Raw genomic sequence first — 13,531 nt, 5'->3', positions numbered from 1 at the left:
TCAGTCCATTGATGTCAATAGAGTGTTAAAGTCCCCTACTGTGAGTGAATTATGGTCGCTCTCTCCCTGCATGTCAGTCAATAGTTGCTTGATTTAAGTCCTCCTATGTTGGGTGCATCAGTGTTTACAAGGGTTATGTCTTCTTGGAGTGATCCCTTTGTCATTATGAAATGTCTTTTTTGGTCTCTTATCGCCTTGACTTACGTCCACTTATTTTATTAAATTTATACACACACACACACACACACACACACATATTTTTATTTGTTCATCTGTCAGTGGAAACTTAGGTTGTTTCTATGTCTTGGCTATTATGAATAGTGCTGCAATGAACATTGGGGCGCAGATATATCTTTGCTTGATGATTTCGTGTCCTTTAGCCTTCTGCCTTTATACATTTGCTACAGCCACATGGGCCTCCTAGATATTTCTCCCATCCAAGTACTAACCAGGCCCGACCCTGCTTAGCTTCCGAGAGCAGATGAGTTCGAGCACGTTCAGGGTGGTATGGCCATAGACCCTAGATGTTTCTCAAACACTTTTGGCTTGCTCTTACTTCAGGAATATTGCTTCCACTTTAGCCTCTCCCTAGAACTCTTTCTCCTCAAATATTTGCTTGGTGAATTCTCTTATTTCCTCGAAGCCTTTACTCAGCCAGGCCTTCTCTGAATGCGAGTCTATTTTCCTTGGCTCTGTTTCTTTTCTCTGCTTTATTTTTCTCCATTGCACTTGCTATCTTCTAATACATTATATAATTTGTATATTTTATTTTCTGTTTCCCTCTTATGCACCAGTATGTGAGCTTTTTGATGACAGGAAATTTTGTGTTTTGTGTTCATTTCTAGATCCCCAGCATCTGGAATGGTTCTTGAATGAATTAATTAATGAACTCAATGACAGTTGGGTTGAGTTGTAGTTGACTAGTTGATATAACGTTAAGTCTTGTATGCTTTTAAACATTTGTTTATCAAAAACTTACCATTTTCTTTTCATATTTGGAAATCATTTAATTTTCAGCTTTCAGATATTTTTATAGGCCCTTGAAAAGTTCATAGGGCCAAGGCACAGCACTCCTAGTGTCTAGTGAATAAACAGCCTTGCATTCTGTTGCTTCTCTCCTTTGCGCCATTCGCAGTCCCAGGATATCACTTCTGCCTCCTACATTTATCAAGTGGAGAAATCAGTTCTTTTTCCCACTCAGCTGTACAGAAGGAACTCAGTCATATGTTCTCCATCTTCCCACTCTCCCTCTTGGTTTCCATAAGAGGGTTTTATGGGCTGAATTGTGTTACCCCCAAATTCATATCTTGAAATCCTAACCTTTTGTATCTCAGATTATATTTAGAGGTAGGCCCTTAAAGAGGTACTTAAGGTTAAATAAAGTCATTAAGGTGTGCCCTAATCCAATATGGTTGATGTCCTTGTAAGAAGAGGAAATTTGGTCACAGACACACTCAGAGAAAGACCATGTGAAGACACAGGCAAGGAGAGATGTCCTTAGAAGAAACCAGCCATGTTGACACCTTGGTCTTGGACTTCCAGCCTCCAGAATTGTGAAGAAATAGATTATTGTTGTTGAAGCCACCTAGTCCTTGGTTCTTCTTTATGGAAGCCTTAGCAAACTATATAGAGGGAGGGCTTAGGAAGTGTTAAAGGTGCTTATAGGTTAATGAATTTGATACAAGCAGCAAGCATAAAGTGTGTACTGATGAGGGCGGGCAGAAGAGGTGCTCTCTCAAACCTCTCTGGTGAGATCCTTTTGGCTGTGTTTTGGGCTAGCAATTCGGAGGGGCCTATATGTGGGAGTGAAGAGTGAGGTGATATAAAGGAAAGAAGCCATAAAGTCCTCTTGAGAGAAATAAAGACTGTGTGTGTGTGAAGTATTATGCTAATCTTATGTTACTTTAAGTTAAATACATTTTCATTCTTTTTAACATTTTGTTTGGCTAGGTCAGAAAGGCCAGGTTGAAAAGAAAAAAACATACACTTAGGCTTTCATAGTTAATAGAAAGAAGTATTTATTTTTTGCCTTATTTAGAGTAGAATATAATTTTAATACTTAGGTGACAAGAGAATACCAAACAGATGAAGTTATCTTTGGTTCACAATAAATGACAACTAGCTTCATTTTTTTTCCTCTTATAATCAGATATATATTCAAAACAAAATTTCCTGTGCAATAGAGGGTGTGCAAGAATAGTTAAGAAAGAATAGAATACATAATATATTATGTTTCCCTAGTTCCGATTATCTCAAGATTGTCAGGATTTTTCTAAATTGCAGTGCTCATACCACACCCCAACTTGCAAAGTGGCCCTGCCCTTAGCTATCAGGCAGTGAATCTGTAAGACTGAGGTCAAATGGCTTGGACTAGAAACAAGATAAAGATTGATTAGGAAGAAGATACATAACTACAAACTCCACGAGTGTACTGTAATGTCACTGTTTGCACTGATAGGTTGTTACCATCTAGCTATGTGCTCTGGGAATGAACTGAGAAGGATGGATTCACTTCCCTAAACAAGTCAGCCAGAGCCAACTAAAAAGCAGGGCACTAATATTCCACATAAGATGTGATTTTGTAAGCATATAGACTATTTCCAATACAAGCAAGTACTTTGATAATAATATATTATTTTGGAGTAAGGGGTAGATGATAAGGATGGACATTATTATTTTAAAATTCGAATGGCTAAAGAGTCTTATCTTAGTGGATTTGGGCAACTACAACAAGATACCACAGACCGGGTGGCTTAAACTACAAACATTTCTCACAGTTTTAGAGACTGACCGTCCCAGCTCAAGGTATCAGCAGGGTCAGGTTCCAGTGAAGCCCACCTTCTTGGTTTACAGACAGCCATGTTCTCGTCATATTCTTATATGGCAGACAGTAAGGAAAAGCTCGGGTTACTCTAAGAACACTAATTCTATTTACAAGAGCTCCATTCTCATAACATAATTACCCCCACAGGCCTCATCTCCAAATATTATCACATTGCAAATTAGAGTTTCAAATTATGAATTCTGAGGATACATAAACATTCAGTCCATAGAGTCTTCACTAATTGAAGCATCTAATAAGGTGTATATTCTGTCAACCATCTACTAAATGGAAACTTATAGATCTGTTACTTTTCTCTGTCTCTGCAGTCATCCATGAGTATTGACTATTTATTAGCTGTCCCTCCCTCCCCTGTATTGGAGTGAACACTATTTAAAGATGCATGACAGAATTCTTTTATATTTTTATTTTTTATTTTCCTTTACTTTTATTAGCATTTATCTGATACTGAATATACTCCTGGGCCATAAGTTTTGTTTCTTCAGTTTCTCCTGAGACATCTTTTTCTTCTGTGCAAACTCCTCTTCTGGCTCAGGAAGACTCTGCTCCATTTCAGTGAAGACCGTCTCAGTATGGTGGGGGTCGCTCATGTAGGGTTCATCCGCCCAGGGGCTACGCCACATCCTGGGAGCCTTGTTCCCCTGTGTGTGCTAGATGACCAGAGTCTGCATATAAACTCTGAAATTCAACATCACTCTCTGCATTTTTAAGCATGTGCAGCCAAAATTCAGCACTCTTTTTGGGCCACCAACCCTACATTCAGCCCCACTAGTACATAAGAGTAAATTTACATAGGAGTACATAAGAGTAAATTTAATTGTTAATTTAACCTAAAGGCGTGTGTAGGCAAACATCTAGATATTGTATTACTTTGAATTTTTAATTGTTGGACAGTGAAAACTACTTATGTTCTTAGAAGGAATGTGAGTTGGTGGGACGATCTTTACCTAACAGCACAATTCCTTCTGTTGGGCCCTGGAAGGCATATCTGATAATAAATTTAGAGCTTGTTTCTGAAAATAGAGGCCCTGATCAGTATGTTTTAGAGCTTTAGAAAAAAGTAGAGAAACTGATATTTATTGACCTTTGATATCCAGGCTCTGTATACGGGTTTTTCATATTAATTATCTTATCCTCATAATAATACCTAAAAATATACATTTTGGATGAATCATATTTTGTGTTTTTTTCCTGGATGTTCTTGGTTGCCCAATGGAACATTTTGCATTTTATATAGGTCAAAAATGGTTATCTATTGGCAATCCCACTTGCTTTAGCCCAATATTATCCTTATTTGTAATGATGAAAACACACCAACACACACTTGCTCTGTTCCCTATCTACTCCTCCAGCTCTTCATCCAGCTTCCCCTTCGATAGCATAAAGCAATTTGTTCTCAAACATCAAAGGCAAGGATTTTTAGAAAACAGATTGACAGTCTCTAGCCTCAGTGTCTCTGATTCAGTAGGTCTGGGGTAGGACCAGAGATTTTGAATTTCTAACTAATACCCAGGGACTGCTGCTGCCATTGGCCCAGGATTACAGCTTGGGAACTATTGGAATAGAGGGAGGACATCTTCAATTATGCATCTAAAATTAACCTTTTAATTTTCTTCTTTGGGCTTCAAAACAACATTAAAAATTTAGATTTCTTTTAAAAATATCTTCCAAACCTGATGCCATTTTCGCCCACCCTCAATTTATATTTCCTTGTACATAATGCATAAAACAGAACTGCATTACCTTACTTTTTAAAGACCACAAAATATTTCTATTTATACAACCATAATTCTAGAAAAACATATTTTGTAGATTAAGTAATACTAAAGTCTACAAGTTAAAGTATTGGAAATTGAAGAAAGGTTGAAAAAGTAAATAAATTTTGGTGATTGGGTGGGATAATGTGCTGGTAAACATACATCTGGTTTTAGGTTATACTAGTTCTTCCTCTAAGCCCTTCCCACTCCCAAGATTCTCTGAGCCAAAATTCACTGAGAAAAAACAGCCAAGAATGATCACCTTCACTTTATAGATAAGGAAACAGATTCAGAGGAATAAAATGATTGCCCCGTGGCTGATTTGTGGAAGAACCCAGTTGGGGGTGGGGGAGGGGCGTGTTAAAAGATAAACTGAAGCATATTAAACATTTAAGATTTTTTTTGAGCAAAATTAATTCCATTCTGGCAGCGCCAAACTGGACATTGTTACAAGCCAGGGGAAAGACTTTTATATAAGGAAAGTGCAGAAGTAAAAAAAGTTATTTGATTGGCTATAGCTTAAAGCCTACTTGGCTGTTTGTGATTGATTGTCCTTAGTATTCTGATTTCGTAACCTTAAGGCATTTACAGACTGCTTTGGGTTTGCTTAGACAGGACACTGCTGCATTAGAGCCACCTCAGTCTAATGGCCTCCTTGCTTAATTAATTTAACAGGGGTCAGTTCACACCTGAGCAGTGCCAGAAGGGTAACAGCATAGAAGATGGGGACATTTTATATATTTTGGCCTAGGATAGATGAGGAAATCCTATTCCTCTAACTTCTCACTTTTACCCATATTCAAACAAATGTATTAGGAACAAGAAGAAAATGCCATTTTAATCATTATTCACCAACAATCTTTAATATCTTGGCACGAACAACTAGGTAATCATCAGGTATTCTGGCCATTGCTACTAAATCCTTGGGTCTTCAGAAACGCCACTAGTTTTGTTTGAAGCACAAACAGCATCTTCCTCACTGCTTATTCTTCTGGACTCTCCCAAGGACTCCAGAGTTATGCTCTTTCTTGTTGTTTCATTGTGTCCTTGTACTTATCTGTCCTTCTCTTTCTTCCTTTATCTCACCCATTTTCTTTGTTCTCGCGTTTATCACCCCAACTTCATTCTTCTATCTAATTTGCTTTGATCCATCCAGCTCCTTTCTCTGTGTGTTTGCCATTTCAATGAAAGTGAAATGCTTCTTCATTCATCAGGGATTTCCCTAAGTGGAAAGTGGCAGTAACTGGTTTTGCTCATCCTGAAGAACTTCCTGGGAATACCAAAGAGATGTTAATACTGTTTATCATTTAGAAAGGACAAAACAGCTGGAGAAATTTATTAGTAGGCAATTACTTATTCTTTAAAATTTGGAGTGACCCCAGTGGTCCTTTCTGAAAGAATTGTCTGAATGAGTTACCTTACTCCTGTGAATGCTGGCTTCCTCACCTGTAAGAAGGCGATAATATATCTTCTCACAGAGTTGTTATCAGGATAAAATGAAAAAGTATGCCTCATTGTCTAATGTTATTATCCTCCAGAATAGCATTCATTCATTCATTCATTCGTTCATTCAAGGATGTGTGCCAGTCACTGTTAATTCTGTTTGAACAAGTTTGGTCTTTGAACTCATGGAACACACAGTCTATATCAGAAGAAGCACCAAATCAAATAATTGTAAAAATAATAAACTGTAATAAGGACAACAATAAAAAAAATATACTGTGCAGCAAAACGTAGTGAAGGAAAATTACATTGTGCCATGAATGTGTATAAGGTGGTCAAGCATGGGCTTCCCCATTGAAGTGACATTTAAGCTGAGGTCTAAAAGATGAACTGGGGATTAACTGGATAGTAAATGGGGAAGAGAGTTCCAGACAGAGGGAGTAACTTGTACAAAGGCCTAAAAGCTGTGGGAAAGAACTTGGCACATTCAAGGAATTCATGAAAACCCATATGTTCAGAGGTCAGAAAGCCAGGGAGAGAGGATCATGAAATAAAGCTAAAGAAGTGGGTGGGAACAGAACCATCTAGGGTTGTGTTGGCTACAATAAGAATGTTGCCCTTTCTCCCAAAAGCATTTGGAAGGCTTTGAAAGGATTTAAGTGAGATGATGATGATGATGATGATGATGATGATGATGATAATCTGTGGCTTAGAATTGATTGGAGAAATGAAAGAATGGAAGAAAGATATCTGTTAGGAGGCTCCTAGAATTGTCTAAATGAGATAAGAGTGTCTTGGGTTACAAAGGAGGGAGGCAGTAGGAATGGAGTTATAACAGATGGAATCCTTGGGTTTTATGACTCATTGAGAGTTCAATATGTAGATCTGAACTAGACAAAAATGTATGAGGGCTGATGTTTTTTAGAGAATATTGAGACAGGAGTGGATGAGGGAGAAGAACCCAGCAAACCAGCTAGACTAGAACGACAGTGTATCCGGAGCACAGGTAATATTTGTGGGGGGAAAGGGGGACAAGGGGTGTGTAAGTTCATAGTGTGGACAAGTGAATATGTCTTTGCTGACAGGAGTCAGTTCTGCTTTAAAGCCATGGATTCCATGCTCAATCAGAATCCCTTGGGTAGCTAATTTAAGGTAGAGTTCAAAACCTCTGCCTTAAAAGACCTAGACCATGGGCACAGTTCTCAGATAACTTGGGGAGAGAGAAATGTAATCCTTGTGTATTCCCCTTCCCCATCACTATACATATCATATATATGATTTAAAATACATTTTCCATAGCAAATTTAACACTTTTAAAACAGGAAAAAAAGTGTATTTAAATGTAGCCAATAATTGCTGTTTAGATGTAAAAAATTAAAGAATCGCAGCTCTGCCGCTCACTGGCTGTGTGTGCTTGGGAAGATCACTTAACCTCTCCATGCCTCAGTTTCCACATTTATAAAGTGAATGTAATAGTAGTTTCTATCTCAGGATTTTGTGAGGAATAAATGAGTTGCTATATGTAAAGCATGTAATGATAAAGCCTTGATTATACTAAGTGCTTTTTATATTATTAATATGTACAAAGATCTACACATGGACCACATGGCTCTGCCCTCCAGGTGTTTACAGTTTAGTGGGAGTTTAGACAAGGAGATACTAGAGTTGGGTCAGGACAAGCCTGGCGAAGGCACAAAGAAGGGGAACCAAAGGGATTTAAGTCATGTCTGGTTTGAGAACTGAGGGATAAGGGGAATTACAGCTTGGAATTTTGGGGAAATATGCTCTGAATTTCATAAGAACATTTGTCATACAACTAATTCATAATCACAAAAACGTTTATCTTTTGCTTTGCAATTTTCAGGGATTATGCATACCTTAATTTATTTAATTCTTTTGTCAGATTTTATAATCAATATTTTGGAGCACTTTCTCTGGGTCAGTTGTGGAGGAAGAGTTGTATAGAAATAAGGCACATTTCATAATCTCAGAGAACAAAGTTTAGTGGACTTTTTGTCTCAATATTATATAATTGGAAATTGAGGCTTGCAAGAATTAAAGGACTTGCTCAAAGTCACCGAGCTGATGTTACAAGAATGTTATAAACTCTAATCTCTGGATTAGATATAGGTTTTATATAGGTTTCATCACATATATGGTGGCTCTAAAACTAGATAAAACCACTCACTAATGGGCACAGAATATCTGAGTTCCTTTCCTCAAAATAATATTGGAAAATTACATTCTTTGATTTTAGAAACTCTAACATACTAAGATTATGTAGAAAAAGAATAAACGGGGCTTCTGAATGTGTTTTCTCTGGCTTTGCAATGCCACAACACATCACTCATCCTAGAATTGATTACAAATCTTTCCAAGCCTCCTTATTTAGTGAGCTTCCTAAACTAGAATGCCAAAGCGTACCACAGGGACATAAAGAGAAAAGATTGGGATATGTCAGCTCTGGGGCACAGCTGACTTAAGTCACTACCTAGGGTTTGGAGCCAAGAACAACTGTCCAAAGCTCAGGAGGCAGGTAGGTGGGGGAGGCTGGTGTTAGTCATAGAACAGGCTGGGCCTTGGAAAACCAGAAATCTACTTCTGTGAGAGAGGATCAGTTCAAGGGCACCCAAAGTCAAAGAGTCAGGGTCAAGATAGGCCACAGCAGTAGGAGAATAAAAGGTGGGTTTGGATCAAGCAGGTCAACAGAGAAGGACAGATCTGTATCAGGGAAATTTGATCCCTGAATAAGCTTCCTGTTACTACTTCCGAGGCTTTCTTCAGCAATGATTTAGCAGAAGTCAGTCACAGCAGGGCTGGTCTAGACTGCACAGGTGAGAACCAACAATGAGTTTACTGGCTGACATGAGGCAGGCTGCCATGAAGGTTAGCCCAGCATCCAGTGAGTAAGTTGCAGAAAGAATAAGAGATGATAGCAAAGTCCCAGGCTCAGAGCATCAGTGCTAATGCTGCTGAACATTGTATTTGGCAAAACCACCATGTTCTACTTTCAAAAGAAAAGGCTGAAAAAGTGTTAATTTCTTGAAAAGATTCATAGTAGACAAATAGTAAGTGGAGAGGGAAACAAGAAATGAAGCAAAGCAAAAATTCTTTTAGGCGAGTCAGAAATACGGACATCACACTATCTTTGAAAAGTGTATAGGTCTGAATATAAAGGTCCAAAAATTTCTAAATGCTTTAAAAAAACCCCAACTATATGGATTTCTATACCATTCCCCCAACTAGAAACCAGTTTGAGATAGTGGAATAAAAATAAATTTGAGCTTGTTACCGTGAGTTATGAAAGATCTAAGGACAATGGGAGCCTTCATGTGCTGCTTAAAATGTGCTGGCCACTTTTCTCAGCACCATATGTGTGCTCATTTAATCCTTTCAACAACCCTACGAGTCCTATTATTATCACTATTTTACCATTGAGGTAACTGAGATATAGAGAAATCAAGTGATATGCCCAGATCACACAGCATGAAGTTCAGAGAATCCTGCAAAACACGGATGTGGTAAAATATCATGATCCCATATGCTTTTAGTTCTTTGCAGTCAGGGGACCAGGAGCGTTTTTGGGGACCATAACTCCAAATTTGTGCTTCCATGTAGCTAAGAGGCTGTATTTTCTGTCCTGCAGTTAGCCTAAACTATGGGCATACTTCATGGCTGAGATAGTGACACTGGGCTGAGGAGAAAAACGTGTAAAACCTTTTAGTCTTTAGTGTCATAAATGCAGATATATATGTGTCAGATAGAATAATCACTGTTATTTTATACCATGCTCTCTTCCTACATTGTTATTGGCTTAGAGTAAGGGTTAAGAACAGGGGCTGCAGTCAGACTGCTGGAATTAATTCCTAGCCAAACTTACTAGTTATGCAACTTGGAGAGTTATTTTATCCTACAAGGGGCTTATGTTACCTTCTCTCCATAGTGGGCATAATAATAGTCCCTTCCTCACAAGCTCGTTGAAGACTTACACATGATGCATACTAAATGCCACGCGCAGGGCCTGGCACTTGGTAAGTGCTCAATACATGCTACTCATCATGGTTGATTTGATTACTCTGGAGAAACCAGAAGAAATCAGGAACAGACCCTTAAACTTCTCTATATCTCTGATTTTCTTCCCTCCCTCTTTTTAAAAATTCCACAAAAGATGCAGCCAGCACTTAGATGTTGTTAGGATGAGAAAGGACAATGTATCCTTTCTCTCTTGTTTTGCATATCTGAAAAAATGAACATTTTCTTACTGGATTAATGTGACAACTGATCTAAGCAAGAAGGAGAGAAGAGATAATGAATGGAAGGGACAGGCAAAAGGTACAGCGGTACAGCGATTCATGTTGAGATATAATGTTTGGTGGGGGTGGGAAAGATAGAGATTCATTTTATGCTGAATTCATTATGTAACATTTATTTTAAGATGTTTTCATAAATTCTCCACAGGTAATTCATTCTGAGAATACTATTAATTGGCTTATTTCCTTCATCTTTTCTATCAGTACTGGCAATATCAGGAGAATAGAAAAAGTATATTAAGACACTTACTAGAAAATACTATATAAAAAAATTACACATATATTAATAATATCCCACCAGAAAATATAATAGGAAAAAAGATCTCATTTAAAATTAAAATAACATAAAATGTCTCCATAAGACTTCTGTGAAGAAAACTGCAAACCTTTACTAAAAGATATTAAATAAATACATACATACATACATACGTACATGCATACATACACAAAATGACCATTGAAGGCATTAAGAAATACTCAATATTTTAAAATGTCAATTTTTTTCCCTAATAATCTACAGACCCAATACAATCCTAATCAAAATATGAAGTATTTTTAAATAGATTTAACGGATGATTCTAAAAGTTTTATGAGGGTAAATGTGCAAAAGTAGCTAAAGTAGTTTTGAAAAAGAATTACAGGATGAAAGCTTGCCTGTAGCACCTTCTCGAAAACAGAATAAAGTTGTGTTAACTGAAAAATATCTTGTTGGTGCAGGGAGAAATAAGTAGGCCAATGAAACAGAATAGAGGGGTGTGTGTGTGTGTGTGTGTGTGTGTGTGTGTGTGTGTGTGTAATATTACATACAAATTTGCTGTATTATGGATCTGGCGTTTAGGTTAGAGTTGTAAAGATGGGTTATTCAATAAATTTTGAAACATTTTTGAAAATTTGAAAAATTTTCAAGCTCCATTTGAAAAATAATCAGACCCTATTGCACACCACAAACTCATGTGTATTAAAAATATAAATACTAAGCTGTGTAGTAAAAACTTCTTTAGTATAGGGAAGATGTTCATAAATGGGACATAAAGCAAAATCCACAAAGAAAAATATTGATAAATTTCGTTGATAATAACATATAAACCCCTCTACAACAAAGTTCAATAAAAACTTAGAAAATAATTAGTAGATTAGAAAAAAATATTTGCAACACATTCATATTAGAAATATATGCTAGTAAGAAAAATAAATAATGGAGAAACAGTGCAAAGCTATGTAAAGCCATTTCATAGAAGTAGACATACAAATGGGACTATAAAGTCAAGAAAAGATGTTTGACCTCATTAGTAATCAAGGAAATAAAAATTAAGATATACCATTTTAAACATCAATTTGAAAAATAAAATGAAAATATTTGATGATGTTAAATACTGGTTAGGAGGTAGTACAACATTTCTTACACACTACTGCTTAGAATAATAATTAGTATAGCTGATAAAGAAGGTGATTCATCAGCAGCATTGAAGCTAAAAATGCACATTTACTGTGACACCCAAATTTTATCTCTTGTTGTCTACCCTGGAGAAATATCCGCACATATGCTGAAAGAGGAACATATAGGAATGTTCACTGTTGAGTTGTTTATAATAGTGAGAAAAATGAAAACAACCTAAATTCCCATTGGAATAGAAATGTTGAAGTGTGGTATTTTCATACTATAGAATTCCAAGAGATTAAAAAGGGATGATGAGTTAGTTATATTTGTAGCAGCACATTCAGATCTCTATGTCAGTATGTTAAGTGAATGACTAAGTTGCTGAATGATGTGTAAAATAGGATGCCATTTATTAAAAACAAAAGAATACACTTTGCATTGTCAGTCCTTTTCATTTTAACATTTGGTGGTATAGATCACTTGAATATCTTCTTTTTTGAAGAACTGATTAGGTTATCTGCCCATTTTTCGAATTGTCTGTATTTCTTTTATAGAAGGTTTTTTTTTTATTGAAAGATTGATTTGTAATTTTTTTCAGAAAATCTTTTGTTAATTATATGCAATTACAGAACTTTCTTCTAATCTGTGACTCGACTTTTCACTTTCTTAATGTTTACATGTAAATTAACTGGAGCTCTCATACATTTCTAGTGGGTTTGTAAATTGGTACAAAACTTTGGAAACTGTTTTGACAACATTCATGAAGCTAAACACATGTATAGCCTATGATCCAGCAGTTCTGTTCTTGGGTGTATGAGTAGAATGCAAATGATATCTTATATCCACTAAAAGACATGTGCAAGAACATTTATGATGCTTTAAAAGCTTCAAACTGGAATCAATCAAGTGTCCATTAACAGTAGTGAAATGGATAAATAAATTGTGGTATATTTGTATAATAGAATATTACATAGCAATGATAAAGAACAAACCACTACTGTACACACAAATATGATGGTCTCAAGGATATATTAAGTGAAAGGAAGTAGGCACATACGAGTTTATATTGTATGATTCCATTGATATAAATATCAAAACCAGGCTGCTCTAATTTATGATGACAGAAGTCAGACCAGTGACTGCATTTGAGGAGTTATTGATTAGGAGGAGGGAAAGTGACATTTTAGAGACCTGAAAATATTTCGATATGGGCATATACATATGTATGTAAGTATATGTAAAAATCTGTCAAGATGTACATTTAAGATTTATGCGATGTATTTTGTATAATTTATACTTTATTAAAAAGTTTTTAAACTTTTAGAAAAACCCCCGTGAGATAGACACCATTATCATCCATTATTATACAGATTAAGAAACCGAGGCACAGAGATTGGGTAATTTCCCAAGGTCATCTAGCTGGTATTGGAGGTAGGATTCAAATCTAGTCAATCTGACTGGAAAAGCAATAAAGTGTACATTATCTATTGTCATAGTAATCCTGCATAAACAATCATACAGCCTCAATGGCCTACAACAAGGAGCATTTGTTTAGGTCACAAGTTTATAAAGCTCAGCTGATCTAGTTTGGGCTCACTCAAGTCTGGGAGTTGGCTGGCTTTTGGCTGGTTTATGATGACCTTGATAGGACTGCTGAGATGATTTGGTTCTTTTGTTAGTTAATCCACACATGGTCTCAGGCTATAATAGGGGCATTAAGAGCAGCTAAGCCCAAATGTGAATGTGCTGTTTAAGTCTGTTCATGTCATCTCATTGGCCAATGCAAGTCATGTGGCTGAAA

General features: G+C 36.6%; 1 pseudogene; it reads right to left on the bottom strand.

Annotated features, from left to right (window-relative positions):
* Positions 1-398: 398 nt before the first annotated feature.
* Positions 399-519, bottom strand: LOC112472496 (annotated as a pseudogene).
* Positions 520-13,531: the final 13,012 nt, after the last annotated feature.

Source organism: Pteropus alecto, unplaced genomic scaffold (assembly GCF_000325575.1).
Source record: "Pteropus alecto unplaced genomic scaffold, ASM32557v1 scaffold76, whole genome shotgun sequence".
NCBI classification, from domain to species: Eukaryota; Metazoa; Chordata; class Mammalia; order Chiroptera; family Pteropodidae; genus Pteropus; species Pteropus alecto.
The sequence above is the reverse complement of the archived record's forward strand: the minus strand, read 5'-3'. Positions and strand labels throughout refer to the sequence as shown.